The sequence below is a fragment of the Leopardus geoffroyi genome, chromosome A2 (genome assembly GCF_018350155.1).
Source record: "Leopardus geoffroyi isolate Oge1 chromosome A2, O.geoffroyi_Oge1_pat1.0, whole genome shotgun sequence".
NCBI classification, from domain to species: Eukaryota; Metazoa; Chordata; class Mammalia; order Carnivora; family Felidae; genus Leopardus; species Leopardus geoffroyi.
Window position 1 is genome coordinate 136877109 of NC_059331.1, and position 20367 is coordinate 136897475.

At 38.0% G+C, this 20367-nt stretch overlaps 2 pseudogenes; both read left to right on the forward strand.

The window, feature by feature from the left end:
• LOC123607277 overlaps positions 1-18684 on the forward strand; it is an 88930-nt pseudogene extending 70246 nt beyond the window's left edge.
• Positions 18685-19446: 762 nt separating this feature from the next.
• LOC123607278 lies at positions 19447-20163 on the forward strand (annotated as a pseudogene).
• The last annotated feature ends 204 nt before the right edge of the window (positions 20164-20367 follow it).

A 20367-nucleotide genomic window follows, 5' to 3' on the forward strand; every position in this document is an offset into this window, starting at 1 on the left:
CTCTGAATTTTATGAATGTTGACTATATATAGTAACTATTGGTAAACATAGTCAATGTTTACAAGTAGTGTTTATCCTTAGTTTCCACTGAATAAGTTTCCATATGCTTTATTATTATTTTTTAAGTTTATTTATTTTGAGAGAGAGAAAAAGAGAAAAAGAGCGAACAGGGGAGGGGCAGAGAGACAGAGAGAGAGAATCCCAAGCAGGCTCTGTTAGCGCAGAGCACAATAGAGGGCTCAAACCCATGAACTGTGAGGTCATGACCTGAGCCAAAATCAAGAGTCAGACATTTAATCAACTGAGCTACCCGGATACCCCCAATGTGTTATCTTTAAATATATATACATATATTTAAATACATATAATATGTACATATTATATACACATAATGTATCATCACATGTGTCTTTTTACATTTAAAATTGCTTAAAACACTGCTTTTTAAGTTTTTTAGACAAGAGATGTATTTTTATAACATAAGAAATTACAAGAGTAATAAGTAGTAATAAGGTATTAACATTATCATTTCCTTCTAGATAATTTTTTAAATATCTAGCTTAACAATGAAAAATGTTCAGTTAATGAAAGAAACTAAAATTAAGTTCCTTCTTAATTCTGGGAGATATGATGATGTTGTGGAAATAATACTGTACTAGGAATAAAGAAACAATCTTGATTCTTCTTGTGCACTTCCTAACTTTGTGGCTTTGAAACAGTCATTTACTATCTCCTGGCTTGAAAGCAGATTTCGAACTAAAATCCTGTCTTAAAAACACTTCTAGTTTTAGATCCATAATTAAGGAGCAGTGTTTTAAAGTTTCCATAGTCTTATATATATAATTTTCTGTTTATTTGTTTGTGCTAGTATAGACAGTATTAGGTATGGAATGTTAATCAGAATGATGTTTCAAATAGTAAATTCAACTCTCAATATTAATTAATTTTTTTACACTAACCTAGATAACATAACAGTATTTTTACTGTTTAATATATGGGTTCAGAAACACAAAGAGATTCAAGAACTGGTTAGCTCTTTATGGTATAGTTTATCTACAAAACGTTGGTATTAAACTTTTATAATATAAGCACTTCAATTTTATGATGTTGTATGTAGTAGGTATCTCAACATTCAGTTATTCCAGCAATAGTAATTTAACTTTATAAACTTGTTTTGGTATCAACTAAAATATTAGCAATAAGTCTATCAGCAAATTCTGCTTTTTAAAACAGTCTATCTGTGACAGGGAAAAGCAAATTAGTCCACCTTTTTAAACATTATTAGCCTGCCAATAAATTAAAACACCTCCTCTAAAACATATTTCTTAAGATTGCAATTTCAATTATAGATATGCTCATAGGGATCCTACAAATAGGATACTGTAAATCTTGAATAAATTCAAAATTCCATCTGTTGTATTCTAAAGAAAAATAGTATTCTAAAAGAAAAAAATAATTTTTTCTTTACCAATTTATATTGAGAACTAGACTTAAAATCACTTGTAAATAAGTTCCCCCCCCCCACACACAATAAACTAGCAATGTAACTAGCAATAAAGTTTAGTTATGTACTAATTTTAGTTCTAAGCTATAAGTAACTGATTTTTTTAATAGCATATGAAAATTATTCATTTAAAGTTGCTTAAAATGTTTTTTGATATTTTGTAGATCAGAGACCATTTGAGTAGAGTCCAATGAGGTTGACCTATTCAATTATATCTTCACAGATACTTTTTTGTGCTTTCACTAGGCAGTGTGCTCTTTGAAGGTGAAGATCATATTTAATTTACTTTTATGTTCCCATCGTTTTTTAAAGAAGAAGAATGTCTAAATAACATTAGTAGGTCTTAAGTTGCAGGGTTTTCTAAAAAAAATTCCTTAAAATTGTAATTTTATATTCATTTCTTTTTTACATCATTTTCCCTTCTGTATTTCTTATACATGTGTTTGTGCTGTGATCTGTGGTGTCAGGAAGTCATTATGTTTCCTATCATGTAGTCTTGTGGGAAAGGAATGCCCTTCCATGATAATATAAGAGTGGTATAGATTATAATTTACTGAAATATGGTTAGATGGATGGGGCTGGGTAGATAACTTCCTGATGTGTAGGCGTAAGGGTTAAACATGACCTCCTTCGTGGTTCAAAGTATTATTTTCCTTTGCTTGAGCAACTAAAATTATTTTTACTGCTTTAAGAATGCAAGCAATAATGTGTTTACTGTCTTTGCACAAAACTTATTTTCTGAATTTCTATCTCATTAGGATAGAGTCATTGAAGGGGAAATTACGAGGACAAGGATTTAAACAATTTAAGCCTCATGGTATGTAGTGCCTAAGGGCATCTTTAACCATTTTAGATCTTGCCATTTTTTGACATTTGATAATTTTAAAAGTGAAAGTGGAATTTATTGTTTTAATTTATTTCTGAAATTGAGCATTTTTCAAATTTGTTAGGCATTTATATTTTCTTTTCTAAAAATTCACCTCCACTTTCTATAATGAAGAATTTTTAGAGATGAGTTTCCACTCTTACTCTTCCTTTGAATCTCCTTTCTGGGCTGATGTTGTTTCTTCCACTTCAGAATTTTATTTATCTTTTAAAAGCATCATGTTATGGGTGCACTTAGGTGACTCAGTCAGTTGAGCTTGGAACTCTTGATTTCAGCTCAGGTCATGATCTCACAGCTCATGGGATCAAGTCCCATGTTGGGCTCTGCACTGACAGTGTGGAGACTGCTTGGGATTCGTTCTCTCCCTCTTTCCTCCCCACTCCCCCTGCCACCCTCCCTTTCTCTCAAAATACATAAAACATTTTAGAAAGCAGCATATTATTAAAAATATTCTGTAAAACATTTTTGCTTTGTTCTAATTTTTCTGTTTTCTGATTATCTCTTCTATATCCTTTTAATGCCCCAATTCCCTAATTCATTATTTTATGTACATCATTGCATATTATTTATTTTGCTGACAGTTATTCTCAAGTTCAAAACCTTTCAGAAGCACCTTATTGTCATCAGGCAGAAACTTCTCTGCTTGTGAACAAAGGCCTTCAACAAAGAGGATCCAGCTCCCAGTTTTTCAGTTTACTCTCATGCATGTACACATGCATGGCTCACCCTAGCCAATCTGAATTTATTAAATATGTGCTTAATTTTTCATTTGTGTCTTTACTAATTTTGATCCCACTCTCTCAACAGCCTTGTCCTATTATTTCCAGTGGAAACTCTGTAAGGCATGTTTCAAATTTTACATTTCTTCATGAGAGCTCATTGGATCCTTGGTGAGAGTTTATTGGCACCACCACTAATGGCATTTCCTGTTGTTGATTTGTATAGAAGTTTACCTAAAGAATATGTCCCTACGGTAATCATGTCAGCACTTACAGGACTGGCTCTGTCCGCTCCTCCTCATGGTACTTTGGGACTTTGCACAAAATGATCCTCAATATACACTTGTTTAATTGAATTAAACCTAAGTGCTAGTTGGTTAAATCCAGCTTTATTGAAAAGCTTGAATTAAGGCCCACAGCAAAAGGTCTCAAAAGTTCTTATGGATTTTCATATTTGATTTACACACTGAGCCAGAAGCTTTGGAATTATTACTGCCCTTGCTTAGAGAACATATTTATAAATATTCCTTGGGGAAATGCCTTTCCTCTCTTTTGAATAAAGTAGACCTACTAAAAATAATTCTATAAGTAACCCTTCCTAAGGTAGCATGTGCTGTGGGCAGTAAAATATAAAAATATATTTAATATTTAAAGAGGACAGCTTGAATATAAGGGGTAGTGAAAATATCTCTTGATGCGTACCTAGAGAGATTTAATGTTTTCACTTTTCATCTTAAAGTAAAAGGCAGAACAGCTGATAATATTATCAGGAAGTGATCTTTAGAGAGTTACTCTAACAAACGGATAACAGAAAATATTTAAGACTACCAATTTAATTGGTAATTCATACTTACAGAATATTTAAATGTGAGAAGACATCTGCTTCTGACCAAGATGGACTGGGTTTCTACTACTCCCTGAAATAACAAACTAACAAAGGAAATATAAAATGGGAGTAATAAATGTAAACATGTATGTATGTATACATACACAATAGTTTCCAATAAAGGACAATAATCCTTGAAAAACAAGCAACAGATAAGTCATATAATTATCTCAGCATACTGCCTTGAGTTTTCAAGCTGGAGAACCCAGGCAAAAGCTGGCTGACTCCACTTTTTTTTTTTTAATTTTTTTTCAACGTTTATTTATTTTTGGGACAGAGAGAGACAGAGCATGAACGGGGGAGGGGCAGACAGAGAGGGAGACACAGAATCGGAAACAGGCTCCAGGCTCTGAGCCATCAGCCCAGAGCCCGACGCAGGGCTCGAACTCACAGACCGCGAGATCGTGACCTGGCTGAAGTCGGACGCTTAACCGACTGCCCCACCCAGGCGCCCCGACTCCATTTAAGAAGATGGAGCAGACAGTGTGGGGAGGCCAGAGTGGCTATCATTTGCAGGACAGAATACGAGAGAGGAGAAAGCTGAGCAGAGAATTCCAGAGATCTTCAGAAAGCCCCTCAAGAATGTTCAGCTGAGTACAGATCAGCACCAGTGTATGAAGGAACTTCCCAGGGCCAGGGAAAGAACAATACTGAAAGAATAGAGGTAACTCTGCTTGGTGCTCAGATGGGGCTGGGAAGAGCGCCTATTCTCAAAGGCCACATACAAAATGTCACGATTCATAGGGCATTGCGAATAGTATGCAGAAGAGTCTTGCCTCAGAACAGTCAGCCTATACTGACCACAGCTCAGTTCTACCTAACAAATATTAAAAGCAAGACCTTAAAGGATCACACCTGTCCTCATTCTGGTTAGACGCCCATCTTGTGTGGGATCAGGCATTCAGTAAACTCCAGAGTAGTGGTTTTGATTGATGCCCTGCAGGCAGAAAAGCCAAACCTATCACCAGAATAGTTATCTATGCCTGTGTTAACAAACTATTGCCCTTTCTAGAACAGAAAGGACCCAATGTAGCCATCTTTCTGCCAAGCGGTTGTTGATCCCTCAAGGACTAGTGCCATACTGAGAGCTGAGCATTGGTTCTTGGGGAGGCCATGTTCTATTAACCATCTCTATAACTCTTTACTGGTTAGTACTCCTGGATGCCACTCTGATATTATTGTGTATTACAATAGTTGTAATCCTTTGCCTTCTGGCACTTAAGTCACACACTCGACCTTTACTGCATCAGGGTCCTATTGCTATCAGCAAGCTCATTTCTACGACAGCCTCTATCATCAGCCCTCGCCTACAAAGAATTACCACTGAACATCTTATGATGCTAATGATGCTCATACCAGCACATTCCTTATGGTCTTGGTAAATAGTGTGTTCTCTAGGCCTTCTCAAAGAACACCGTTTTCTCTTCGGTCTTATGGTCTCATTAACATAACTGTTCCAGCAGACCTAAATCACTGAGTTTTTAATCTCCTACTCTATTGTCTGCCACAGCAATTCAAACATTTCAACCTCACTCACCCTGGGTGACTGTTTTCTGGTTTCTGCTAGAAATCCTAACAGCAAATTCGTACCATCCCCTGGCTTTTCACTGGAATATTAAGTCCCATCTCCAAGTCAATGAACTCTTCCTGATCCAGACTTATGGTCCAGCCCTTTGATGGAGCACCTGCTTTGTTCAGTGCCACAAGTTCTTCCCTGGCCCCTGGGTACACACCTGCTACCTATCATTAGCTCCTTTGGGATACAGTCTGTTTCCTCCCTCATTGGTGCCAGCACTTCCTCAGTTGCAACATTGTGTCTTAACACTTACTATAAGTCTGTTGGTCAGGAGTAGAGGTCAGGAAAACTGAGAGGGCAACTGTTGCCTTGTATGGAAGAAATCTCTGTATTAACTTTCCATGTGGGGGGAGAGCTAGTTCTTAATATGGAAGGGTGGGGACCATTCTGTACACTCAGAATGGTGGGGACTCAAAATCTTCAGGGGTACCTACTTAGCTGTTCCTACACCATGTGACAGAATCCTAAGATCTGACATAAGTATGAGAACTCGTGCTATATAGAACATTCAACCATCTTTGAAGCTCAATAACTCTGACTGTTGAAGACTGACCTTGATTTTCATCTTTTTCTGCTTGCCAGCTGCATGAGTGGAAGGATGCTTTTTAGCTACCAGATAGACTCTCCTGCTCTTACACTTAGCTTTCAGTTATTTGTTAATTTCTCTGAGCTCTTCATTATCCACTTTTAGGGCAGTGATGAACTTAGTAAAAATTATTTAATTCCATTATCTTTACATTTATTAACTCCCCGTATAGTTCAAATGCCTAAATCCTCAACACTAAGGTATAGCCCTCCCTGGACACATTGCCACATGGCAACAGGTAAAGGTTTTAACAACTGGAATACTCCCTTGTGCCAAAGTCTGTCCATGCTCCACTCGCCACTCAGGGTGGAATCTACATTGCCAGCTGAGGAATGAGTGACAGTCTCAGACCCCATTTTACTGCCTGCCTTCTCACACCATTCCTGGTACCAGCTGTGACCACTGAGTGATCTGGACATCAGATGCTGGGACAAAAATTTTATTGGAGGGTAATACCATGAAGAACTAGGAATGTCTCTGCCAGCCTGGTAGGGCACTCAGGAGTAAAGATATGTCGGAGGAAAACTGATTGGGTGCAGTCCTGTCCTTTACCTAGATTTAATCAGTCTTTGGCTGACAGCCAATGTAAAAATATTACATCAGAAGCTAAGGCAGACATTGAAGACGCTAAGAGCTGAAGGTCCGCAGCTAACCACCTGCCTCACAGCTGGGCAGTGGGTCTTTTAAGGGGGATCTGCAGGCCACATCACGGTGTGTGCCAGATGTCTCATACAATATCTGCTTCTGTACTCTGATTTCTGAGTCTGTTTCTAATTGTAACAATAAATCCAAGAATTGGAAGCTTCAAATGTTGCCCTTGCTGGAGAAGCTCTTCACTTCTCCAAGGGAAAGGAAAGGTGGACACAGATGGCAGATACCTGGCGGTGTTAAACTGAAGAGAAAGGGCCTCAAGGGGAAATGCACTCATTTGTGCTGATTAGGTCATTACCTTGATTTCAAGTGTGTGCCTTGGTCTCTGTTTACCTCTCTTCATGTATTTAATTCTTTTTTTTTTTTTAAAGATTATTTTTTTTTCAACGTTTATTTATTTTTGGGACAGAGAGAGACAGAGCATGAACGGGGGAGGGGCAGAGAGAGAGGGAGACACAGAATCGGAAACAGGCTCCAGGCTCTGAGCCATCAGCCCAGAGCCCGACGCGGGGCTCGAACTCACGGACCGCGAGATCGTGACCTGGCTGAAGTCGGACGCTTAACCGACTGCGCCACCCAGGCGCCCCTAATTCTTAATTTCAGTGAGACTGCAGAGTTTGAAATGAAAGGATTGAGTACTGCTAACACATCTTACATAGGAGATATTAATTAACTAACCATTTGGGTATTTAAAAAAATACAATAGAGATTTTGGAGATGTTCAAATTAGAAATATATTACTTATTTGAGGAAGTCCAATGGAGAAATACTAACAGACATCTAGAATATGTGTTTCCTATCTAGACTACTAACAGCTCAGGGAATGTGGTAGTTTGAGTTTGGATTGTTTGGACTTTACTTTTTTATTCTCCATGAAAAATAGACTTACCCACAAAAGGAGTAGTTAGTGAATAATATTGGAGAAAATCTAACTCTTTTAAAGCCATCTAGAAACACACAATTTAATTATGTCACTTCTATCTACTTCAACATTTATTATACTTGTTAATTAAAGTGTGTCTCCAAAGAGCTCTGCTTGACTACATGTATAACCCTGGCTGGAAGTGCCCTATATATCTGAAGGTAAAGATATTTAATAAAATTATTGTATAAGACAGTCCACATTGGCCTTCCTCTTCAGGGGAACAATGCATACATGAAAGTAAAAAGCTTTGCCGAAATATTGTATAAGACATTTTACTAATCCACATTGGTTGTTGCCAGTACATTATGCATTGATTTGCGAGTTTCAGACTCTTAAGTTTGACTTAGCACAAACAAAAAGACAAATTTATTATAGAAGTGATAGGGAAATTGCCAACTAAACTGCTGTGTAAGCAGGGTGGGCATTGTGAAGTTAATTTCTTTTCTATTGAATCCTTGGAAGGACTTGAATATGCAAATCTGGGCTTTGAGTTGAATTTCAAAGCCATGCTCTGACAATAATTTGTAGTGCTCCTGAAGATGCTGAGAAGAGGAAGATAGGATAGAGGAAGAAAGGAATCCATATGATAATGATAAGCTGGAATTCCAAATGGGGAAACAGGGCTACTGGGGAAAATCCTGGAATGGGGTGTTCAAAAATGTAATACTAAAAGTTCATTGTTTCCACCTTTTATTGTAAATCCTGTTCTGGCTTCTTCAAATCTTCAGTAGAATCTGTCATGCCTACAAATGCTGTGTTTGAGAGGCAGAAAACGCTGTGGTTGTGCTGTTGTTTTGAAGTTTACTGTTTTACAGAATTACAGAACGAGACTGAGGCTGAATTCCATGACAGGACTCATACAAACCAGAGAAGATCATCATCAATCAGAAAAATATTAAGAGAATTAATTCAGCAAAAGCCAAAAATGACCATGAAAATGTAAGCCACTTCCACATTCCATCCCCCACCTCCCAATACCTAGGGATTAACAGAAATCTGGGTAAGTTTTCTGAATTATCCACAAATCGTGGATTGGGGTTCAAGTCCATTAGCTAGCTCTTAAGGGGCAGGTGATCCAGTTAAAATCTGAGTTGCACAGGGATACTGGAATCCAAGAACAAGGATACACGCAGGCCTCAGTAATAATGGAACAAAGAACTCAAAGTTTCCTTAAAGGCTCAGCTCAGTTTCTTTAGGTATATTAGCTTTTCAAAATTTTAATTTAACCATGGGAAGAACACTTAACATGAGATTACTCTCTCAACAGATTTTTATTTTTTATTTATTTATTTATTTTTTCAACGTTTATTTATTTTTGGGACAGAGACAGAGCATGAACGGGGGAGGGGCAGAGAGAGAGGGAGACACAGAATCGGAAACAGGCTCCAGGCTCTGAGCCATCAGCCCAGAGCCCGACGCGGGGCTCGAACTCACGGACCGCGAGATCGTGACCTGGCTGAAGTTGGATGCTTAACCGACTGCGCCACCCAGGCGCCCCTCTCAACAGATTTTTAAATGTATAACACAAGTTGTTAACTATTTGCAAAAGTCAGAACTATTTTCACAGGTGAACATCTAATCTGTTTTTTAAAAGCCTTCATAGGAAAGCACATTTTCAATATCCAATAGGCACAATATTGTACAGGGGATCTCTAGAATGTACTTATCTTGTACAACTAAAACTTTATTTCTATTGCATTTGTTTGTCTTTATCTTACTGAAGACGTTTTTTTTTTTTTCTCCACATAGTAGAAAACTTGCCTTTAAGAGCTACCAAATCACCAAAGTCTAGGGAGAGTTATGATTATGTTTGACTCAGATAATTTCAGATGATATCTTCTGTACTAGCCAACTGTGGTACTGTATAGTTTGCACTGTATATTAGAACAAGGATTTTGTTTTCAGAGTACCAGCATTTTTAGATCTATTATTCTTATGTTCCTATAGTCATCCATTTATTCTTCTGATGTATGCATTAGGAGTTTTGCATCACCCAAAATGTAACAGGTGTTTTAATCCACTAGTTACAGAATATTATAAACTGCCTTTTGCAATCATAAATCATATCAACATTGAAGAAATAACATCTACTAAGAGAATTTAGGGACATGGCAGCAAATTATTAATAGAACAATTGAGACAAGGGAAAGGATGCACTTATTAGTCAGGAATAGATGATTGATGTTAGAGCAAATTTTTTTCATGAAGAATTTATGTTACACTCCCCAAAGACCATCTGGAAAACCTTCTCTGGATGTTTACCTGTGAATTTTGATTTTAATAACAGTTCTAGACATCTCTTAATTAATCACATCTGTCAAATGATGTTGGAGATAGACACCTAAACATAATGTCTTCAAGGACAGTTACACATTAGTGGATAAGACCTTCATTCACTCAGAAAAAGAGACTTGAAAATGTGATATATTCTGGTTTCAACTGCTCTATGTTAAATAACATACTTAGGGTATGTTCAAAAAATGTTTATATGTGTAGATGTGAAAGTGTATACATATGTATATGTCTTTGGTGATATTTCTGACCTTCATCACCAACATTTTGCTCATATGTAATGCAAGCATAATGACGTCAGACTGGCTGTTCTTTCTAAACTGTGTTCCTATAGGGGAGGGGCAGGTAGGAAAAACAACTCCCTTTTATTTGCAGTTCTTTCATTATTCTTGAAGTTTTGTTGTAATATACAGAAGTAATGAATTAGCCCCAAAATCTCAGTGGCTTAACCTGACAATATTTTCCTCTTGTTCACAAAACAGATCCAGTGCAAAGCTGAGGTTGGGTAGTGCCTTGGATTCACAGTCACTCAGGGATTTTGGCTGACAGAGGCCCCTACTACCTTACACATGAACCATCTAGAACACATGGTTTTCCTCATCCAGGTGAAAGGCAAAGAAGGCTCCATAAAATCTTTCACTGGCAATTAAGCATTTTGCTCTGAAAAAGACATACATGTGTAATTCCACTGGCTGGAACTAGTCACATCCCACCCACCCCACCCACCCCGCCCCCACCCCCTCCGCCCCCAACTGCAAAAGGGCTGGGAAGTATAAGAGAGTACATGAAATAATCAGCAAGTTATTTTTGCCACACTATATTCCAGACCTATATTTTGTTGGGCAAGAGAAATTTTAAAGAACCGAGTGAAAATTTTAGATACCAAACTCTTTGTTCCTTTCTCTTATTCCAATGACACAACACATATAAAACATGATGGCATATTTAGAGTCCTAACACTTTCCTTATGATTTTCATTGTTTTAAGTTTATGTATTTATTTTGAAAGAGAGAGAGAGAGAGAGAGAGAGAGAGAGAGAGAGAGAGAGAGAGAAAGCAGTGTAGGAGCAGAGAGAGAGGTGAGAGAGAATCCTAAGCAGACTCCATACTGTCATTACAGAGCTCAATGCGGGGCATGAACTCATGAACCACAAGATCATGACCTGGGCCAAAATCAAGAGTTGGATGCTTAGTCAACTGAGCCACCCAGGTTCCCCTGTTTCCTCCTGATTTTCATGCTGAGGACACTGTTCTTTCAACTGTCAGCCAGTTCTTGAGTTAGATGTGGATCACTCCATGTGACAGAGAAGTGCTGAGAGCTTTAAGGTGACTCTGCTTAGAGAAAATAAACATACAGCCTGCCCCCCTGCCCCCAAACCAAATGATTTATGTGAGGTAAATTTAATTTCCAGTTGAGAACTTATTTTTAGGGTCAAAAAATTAACCTTCGTTTTTCACCTCTTTGACACATTCTTCACTTTCTCTTTGGTTCTCTATCCCTAATCTCCTTCTAATGAGTAACAGGTTGAGCGAACAGAACCAACTCCTATTTCCAGCTATTTACTGCAAACCACTGCCTCTTTATTCAACTTTTCCCCATAAGACCCTTTTTAGAATTGGAGTTGATGAAAACCAAATGAGATGCTGGTGAGCTACAATGCTAATCAGCGATAACCAGCAATATTCACATTGTAGAAAACATTAAGCGTTCTTTTTAAAAAGGATTAACATAACACCTTAAAGGCTATTCTTTTCATTTAATAACAACTTAAAGAGTAATCCAAAAGGAATATGCTGATTTTTAATAGCCACAAAACGTCTAGCTACTTAATAAAATATCATGAACCAGTCTTGAATTACATTCAGGAGCAATTCAAATTATATGCAGAGAGAGACATAATCTCTGGCAGAGAAACCTCTTGTGAGTCTTATTTATAAGATCAAAGTCATTTTTGCTTCATTCAAATACGAATATGTACTTATACATCAATTTAGAAGAAGATTGTGGAATATAGGTCTGGATGAATTTCTTGTGGTACCGATTTTTGCAAGTTTTTTTAAAAACATTGAAATCACTGTTATGGGTTCTTAGAGATGAACCATCTGTCACAAATCAGAATCAACATTTATTTTAGCTTATTAAGAGGAAAAGTTGCTAGCAAAAACCATTTGAAGTGTAAAATTGGATACTGAAAACCTTTTTTTTCCCCCATAGAGGTTTTTAAAAAACAGATTAGATGTTCATCTGTGAAAATAGTTCTGACTTTTGTAAATAGATAATTATCTCATATGGTAAGATCACTAAAAAGGTGAGAAATGCACAGGGACAGAAGGAAGGCAGAGAAGCATGAGCACGTGTATGCAGCATGAGAGAGAGAGAGACAGAGAGAGGAGGCAGCTGCATTTCTCAGGAGAATTACATTTGTTTGTAGGTATCCTAACTGAAAATATGAAATTGCTTTTGAAGATAGCTCACAAACTAGAATGTACATTATGAAGTGGAGTGCTATTAAATAAGTTGTAACTTAATGTGGGTATTCCAATTTAAGATGTTATCACAGCTCAAATTTTGTTAATAAAAATGTCATCATAGGAGTGAGATCATCAAGATGTTGACATGTCATTCTCAACTTTGGTCTCCCTCACAAGAAGATCAACTGGTAATTATCCATAGATAAGACACCATTGTGAAAATCCTAGAACCTGGGGGTGAGGCTGAATCACCCTCTTGGACCACAAAGACCAAAAAGGACCACAAGAGTAAGAGTAGTGGCTACCCTCTTAATACATTCCATCCCCCCCAAGAACAGCACAGCATTGCGCTGAGATTGACCCCCTGAACCTAGGTTTCTCCAGTGGAAAAAAGAGCCCAAGGGGAACATCCAGCTCCTTCAGCATTTTGAGGCACTTCCCAGGAGGTCTACTGAAGTGTCACCTTATAGGAATCACTAAGGGAATCTGTAGGGCTTGACCACTGGAGATCAGATAGAAACAGAGGAGTGAGGCTTATACACCTGGCACTCAGATCTTCGCTGACTACAATCCTCCTCTGAAAGGAGGTGGAGCAGAGGCCCTAGCCAGTTGCTCTGTCCAACTACAGGGCCAAGCTAGTGGCCCTGTCTGGCCTAGAAATAAGCCCATACATATGTGCCCAACTAATATTTGACAAGGGAGCCAAGAATACTCAATAGATAAAAAAGATTCTCTTCAGTAAATGCTGCTGGGAAAACTGGATATTCACATGTAAAAAAATGAAAGTGGACTTTTATCAAACACCAATCACAAGAAGTAACTCAAATGGGTTAAAGATTAAATGTAAAATCTCAAACCATAAAGCTCCTAGAAGAAAAAAAAAGGAAAAACTCCTTGACATTGGTCTTGGCAATGATTTTATGGGTAGGACAGTCAAAGCTTAAGAAACAAGAGCAAAAACAAACAAGTGGAACTAATTATATGGAACTTAAGTGCTCCTGCATAGTAAAAGAAATGACAAATGAAATGAAAAACCAAAGTATTATCCAAATAATGAAATTAAGTATTCATTCCCACTTGAGATTGTAAACTCTTTGCAGGAAGGTTACTTGTTACACTTTCGAATTTTCCATGATATCTGTTAAGACATATGTAAGTATATGATAAATATTTCTTATTTAATTCAGTCAACATTAAATATGATTTCTACATAAGGACACTATTCTACCTACCAATGCTTTGGAGGTTTGTTTCCAGAGCAGAGAAAAAGTAAAAGCTTCTTTATACAATGAAGGACCTAATGACCTACTTTTCTGTAAACACATTTCACAGATAGAAGAGTATTCTTTTGTACTTTGAAAAGCATGATTTATTTAATTTCAAAATAAATGCTTTGCTTGAATAATAGCTATAATAAAGTATTAGTAATAGAATAATTAAAATATTTTTCTTAGAAGGAAAAAAAAGGAAAACCAACATACAGAATGGGGGAAATATTTACAAGACATATATCTGATAAGGGGTTAATATATAAGAAATATAAGGAACTAATACAACTCAATATAAAAAACACAAGTAGTCCAATTAAAAAAATGGGCAAAGAACCTAAATGGACATTTTTCCAAAGAAGACATACAAGTGGCTAGCAGGTGCATGCTCAACATCACTAATCATCAGGGAAATTCAAATCCAAACTACAGTAAGTGAGTGAGTGAGTGAGAAGCTGAATATCAGGCAGGCCTGGGCAGGTCAGCTACAGAATGGAAAAGGACTATGTGGAGCAGTTAACCCTGTGACGCAGAGCCCAACAATCTGTAAAGTGAAACCCCCTGAAATCAGAAGAGTAAGAACCTTGGCAGTTTTTCAGTAGAAGTCTTGAGGAACATTTTCATTGGTTAAAAAATAGCTACTCTCAAAAGTTTAGAAACCAAAGTCACCCTTACTTCAACCTCAGTCTGAGGAGCAGGAGATAGAACAGAAACTGAGGAGCCATCTAAATCTGTTGGACTTACCTCTGGAGTCCAACCCATGAAACATCACATCCTTCAGAATCCACGAAAGAAAGCCATTCCATCAGAGAGTCCAGGACTTCTTCAGGTAAGGAAGATTCTCACTGAAAAAGCAGTGGAAGTCGATGCTGTAAGAATATTAGTGCCCAAAGCTTCTATAACCCATGATATCCCCAACAAAAAATGCAAAGGCTAAGTCTCTGGGTCATTGTAAAGAAGAATTACTTGGTCAGTCAGAGAGTTGCAGAACCCAAAAAAGAACTATCAGAGGTAAGTAATATATTGGAAAAGCTCAAGAACTCTTAAAGTAGGTTACTACAGGACAAAGAAGGTCTTTAAAACCAGTTCAGGGTATAGACAGAGGTCAGTTGTGAGTTTAAAAAGTTGCTAGTGGCTTCTGTTGGGGATGATCTTCAGTATTACTTTGAATGTCTAGCCAGAGGAAAATCAGCTTATTTTAGAAAATAAAGCCATAGCTCAAAACACAGGTCAACTTTCTGAACAGTTAGAACGTATGTCAATATAGTGTGATATAAGACAAAGTAAATTCCTCACAAGCAGGATTATGGCAGATGAGTTAACCAACTCCTGACCACATTTACAGCGTCAAAACCACAAGGCGCAGAGTGCTATTCAAGATATCCTGACTGAACGGGAACAGTTTTGTCAGGAAATGACAGTTACCCATAAATTATTGGGGGAGCTCTTAGTCTCCATGCAGTGGGGAAGAGAGCAAACCTACTACCCTAGTACACAACCTCACATCACAGCAGGACTGGCATCTACAAATCACAAGTTGGCAAAAGCACTAAATGCTCATCTTCTGGGAAATGTCAGCACTAATAGTCAAAAGAAGATTCCATGAACAGTTGAGTTCTGCAGCACCCCAGCAGAAAAAAAAAAATGGCTGAAATGGTTCTATGCATTCTATCCAGTTGCCTGTACAGAAAGCTCACCTGATAATCCATTTTTTGAGTCTTCACCAACCACCTTACTTGGTACAAAGAAAAATATTGGATGATTTATTTCATCCCTATACTAGATATGAAAATACAACTTTCAGTTGCTGCCATCACTTCCAGGGAGAACTTCTTGTCCTTTCACATTTGGTATGTTGGAGGTATGCTACAGGTGCTTGCTTATTGCCCAAGAGTCATTATTATTTGGAAGCGGGAGTTCTTATAATCGTAGACATAGTATCACTTTCTATTTAAGTAATATATACCCCCCCAAAGATGTTTTTCATGTACTGGACCACAGATAACCCTTTCTTAATAAATGTTTCCGGGTAAGGAAAGAATGAAAGGCATATTTAAAGTAGATGATATTCAGGGCACCTGGGTGGCTCAGTTGGTTAAGCGGCCGGCTTTGGCTCAGGTCATGATCTCGCGGTCCGTGAGTTTGAGCCCCGCTTTGGGCTCTGTGCTGACAGCTCAGAGCCTGGAGCCTGTTTCAGATTCTGTGTCTCCCTCTCTCTCTGACCCTCCCCCATTCATGCTCTGTCTCTTTCTGTCTCAAAAATAAATAAAAACGTTAAAAAAATTAAAAAAAAAATAAAGTAGATGATATTTTCCAGGCATTACATGATGCTTTTCCAAAGAAGGAATTATATGATGCTTTTCCTTTTTCTGAAAGAAAAAGATTTTACCTTCATTTTAGGCCCTAAGTTATATCTTGCTATGGATTTAGTAGGAGCAGATTCAATTCTGATACTCTAATGCAAGGTGGGTCATATGCAGCCACATTCATTCACTTACTCTTGTCTATGATTGTTTTCGTTTGTTTTTTGCACTACAACAGTAGACTTGAATAGATGCAACAGGGCTTGTATTGCCTGCAAAGGAGAAAATATGTCCTATCTAGCTAGCCCTTTACAGAAAGAGTTTTCTGTCCCCTAGTCTAAAGGAATAGTAGCTGGTAGAGGATGGGTGGAGGGAGTGTCCATTTCCTTTTTGATGATTTTTTGGGTTACAAAAGGAGGCTTATGGAAATACTATGGGTAAAGGGACTAATATTTTAAAACTAAACGCTATACTTTAGGAAAATTAAAAATATTTTACAGCCACATTAGCAAGTGTATCAGCCTAACATATTCTCATGTTGGTTTTGGTTTGGGGAAAATCATAGCTTGAATGGATGCAACTTGACATATATAAAAGAAACAGATTCTACTGAGCTCATTTTGACAAATGCAACACAATAGGAATATCAAGTTTGATATAAAATGTGCTGGAGAAAGTAGGATCTTCCTAGAACATTGTACAAACTCAAAAATGCAATCCATGAATTAATTTATATTAATATATATTATTATTTATTTATGATGGGTCATCATAAATATCCTTTTATAGGTCTTTAAAAATATCCACCATATGTTTATACCAAATTACACTGCATTAGGTGCAGAATTGCCTATCAGAAGAGAAATCTTCTAAAGACACATCTGGTCAAGTAACACATTTTATTTTATTTTATTTTATTTATTTATTTATTTTTTTTTTTTTTAATTTTTTTTTTTCAACTTTTATTTATTTTTTGGGGACAGAGAGAGACAGAGCATGAACGGGGGGAGGGGCAGAGAGAGAGGGAGACACAGAATCAGAAACAGGCTCCAGGCTCCGAGCCATCAGCCCAGAGCCTGACGCGGGGCTCGAACTCACGGACCGCGAGATCGTGACCTGGCTGAAGTCGGATGCTTAACCGACTGCGCCATCCAGGCGCCCCAACAAGTAACACATTTTAATGTCAACTTGATGATAGTTTGGTCTGATTCATCTGAGTTATTTTTTGAAATGGTATTAAATTGCTCTACATTCTTGGGGCACCTGGGTGGCACAGTCGGTTAAGCGTCCGACTTCAGCCAGGTCACGATCTCGCGGTCCGTGAGTTCGAGCCCTGCGTCAGGCTCTGGGCTGATGGCTCAGAGCCTGGAGCCTGTTTCCGATTCTGTGTCTCCCTCTCTCTCTGCCCCTCCCCCGTTCATGCTCTGTCTCTCTCTGTCCCAAAATAAATAAATAAACGTTGAAAAAAAAATTGCTCTACATTCTTAAAAAAAACCCTACAATGTGATATCATCCAACCATTATTAGGATGTCTATTATCAAAAAGAGGAGCGATAAGGGTGTGGAGAAAAGGGAACCCTGTGCACTATCGGTGGCAACGTAAATTGGTGCAGTCATTTGTAAGAAACAGTATGGAGGCTCCTCAAGAAGCTAAACTAGAATTATCATATGACCCAGCCCATTTCACTTGTGGGTGAAGGAAATGAAGAGAAATCTGTACCCCTTTGTTCACTGCAGCATTATTTACAATGTATTCATCAAACATACAGTATTCCTCTTCCTGTATCAGGCTTATTTCACTTAGCATAGCGTCCTCCTCCAGGTTCATTCATGTTGCCACAAATGGGAGGATTTCCTTCTTTTTTTTTCTTATGGCCGAATAATATTGTATTATATATACAAAATATCTATCTGTATCTATCTATGTCTAATCTCTATAGACTTTTCTTTGTTTAGTTGTTGCTGGACACTTAGGTAGTTTCCGTATCTTGACTATTGTGAATAATAGGTTCTATAGGCTGCCTTATTTTTTCTTCATCTGTGGGTAAAAATTATTTAATTTGCTTTTTTGGGGATTTTATAATATTATGCTACTATAATTCATAAATTTGATTTTAAATACTCTTAATGAACAATTGAATATAGCTTCTACCCAGAAACTTCTACCCAGAAACAGCCTATAATGAAAAGTTTGTTGCCAAGTGCCTGTGCTTCCCAGTATTCGTATTCATAATAGACACAGAGGCTTTTATTTTATCCTAAGCCAAGCACCATAAGGGATCCTGATGAGTGGTGTGCTGGGTTGCTTATTATTTGTAAACAAATAAAGAATATGCCATAAGGCTATCTTTTACTGTTTGTGCTTCACCCTAGATAAAAAGATTTGAGGCCCTTGTGAAATTATAATGCAGGATCAGCCATTATTCAGAATTTTAAATTTCAGGTCAATTATAAAACAGTAGGATTTAATTTAACCCTGCAATTTTGCTCATTTCTTAAATGACAGTTTCCTGGATTGCTTTTTTAGGGAATTTGTACAATGAAGACTAAAAAAGTACATCTTGAATATGGCGATTCTGATGTTTATACCGGTCCAATAAAAGCCCTGATTTGGTGAGACTGCATCACAACATGTCTTAGAGATTAAAGGAGCAACTTCTATTGTAAGTGCTGTCCATAAAACATTCAAACATTGGGCTTTTTCCAAAAGGTCAGTAGATTGCAGTGAGTGATCCTCTAAAGCATTTTCATGTGTTCAGACCTTACCAACTGCTGCAGAGGTGTTATCCGCTGCTCTACTTAAATATTCAAGGTTGTGGTGTGAGGAGTCTATAAAAGGAGTCAGCACACTGAAGACCATGCCTTTTCAAAGAGTATTATTATTAAGAGATCATAGTGTACACCTGCTATAAAAATAAGCTGCATGTTAAATGTTTCAGAAAGTTTACCTACCTGCTTCCTATTTTTTACTGCTTCTTCTATAAATTTTATTTCAGAAATGCTTTTTATAAATGCAAAATTAGTAAATTCTACTTTGCATTTTGATGAGATTTGTACATTTAGCATTGCACTTGGCACTGAAACAATGTGGGGGTTAAGGGTCCCAATTCCTGAGCAATTGGAAATCTCCCCACAGCTTTTGGCTCCTCCCAAAACTTTACTAACAACCTACTGTTGACTGGAAGCCTTACCAATGATACAGTTGATTAACATATATTTTATATGTTATACATATTATATGGCCTATTCTTACAGTAAAGTAAGCTAATGTTATTAGATGTTATTAAGAAAATGTTATTAAGAAAATCATAAGGAAGAGAATACATCTATAGTACTGTACTATTAAAACATCCATATATAGGCAGTGCACCACAGAGTCATGCGGATCTCTCTGTTGCTTCAACAGTGTTTGGACAGCACCGACCCAGGTACGTCCCTTCTTTCAGCCTCTAACCCTCTCCAACCTCTTTTCCAGTGGTAACCTTCAGAACCATCCTCTCAGGCATCCTCTACCTCCGGTCTAAGCCAACACCATTTTTTGAGCTTAGCTCCTTATTACCCATCAAATACCAGCTCCCAGATTCCTCAGAATTATTCCACTGAGGTGGAGGCTGATGACAACCACCTGAGCAACATGCATCTGTGGGTCTCCTACACTTACCCCTATCTGGGCTTCTATTTTGACCAGGATGTTGTGACTCTGGAGGGCATGGGCCACTTCCTCAAGTCGGCCAAGGAGGATTGAGACAGCACCCAGCGTCTTGAATACACAAAACCAGTGTGGTGGCCGTGCCCTCTTCCAGGACCTGCAGAAGCCATCCCAAAATGAATAGGATAAAACCCTGGATTCTTACAGACTGCTATAGTCCTGGGGAAGAACCTGAACCAAAAGAAGCTTTTTGGATCTGCATGCCCTAGGTCCTGCCTGTGCAGACTCCCATCTCTGTGACTTCCTGGAAAGCCACTTCCTAGATGAGGAGGTGGAATTCATCAAGAAGATGATGACCACCAGACTAACCTCCGCAGGCCGGCTGGCTGGCTTCTAAGTGGAGTTGGTAAGTATCTCTTTAAAAGGCTCACCCTCAAGTATGACTAGGAGTTTCTGGAGCCCCACAGCCTTTGAGGGGTTCCTCTGGCATCCCTCTAGTGTCAAGGCTCCTGCCTGAATCTCTCTCTGCACCTACTAAACAGCTTTTCAGCCACCTTGGAGACCTCCTCTGGTCTATTAGACCAAATAGAAATAATAAAGCTCTTGGCAGTCCCCACCTAAAATCTGTGTATAAGTGGACCCACACAGTTC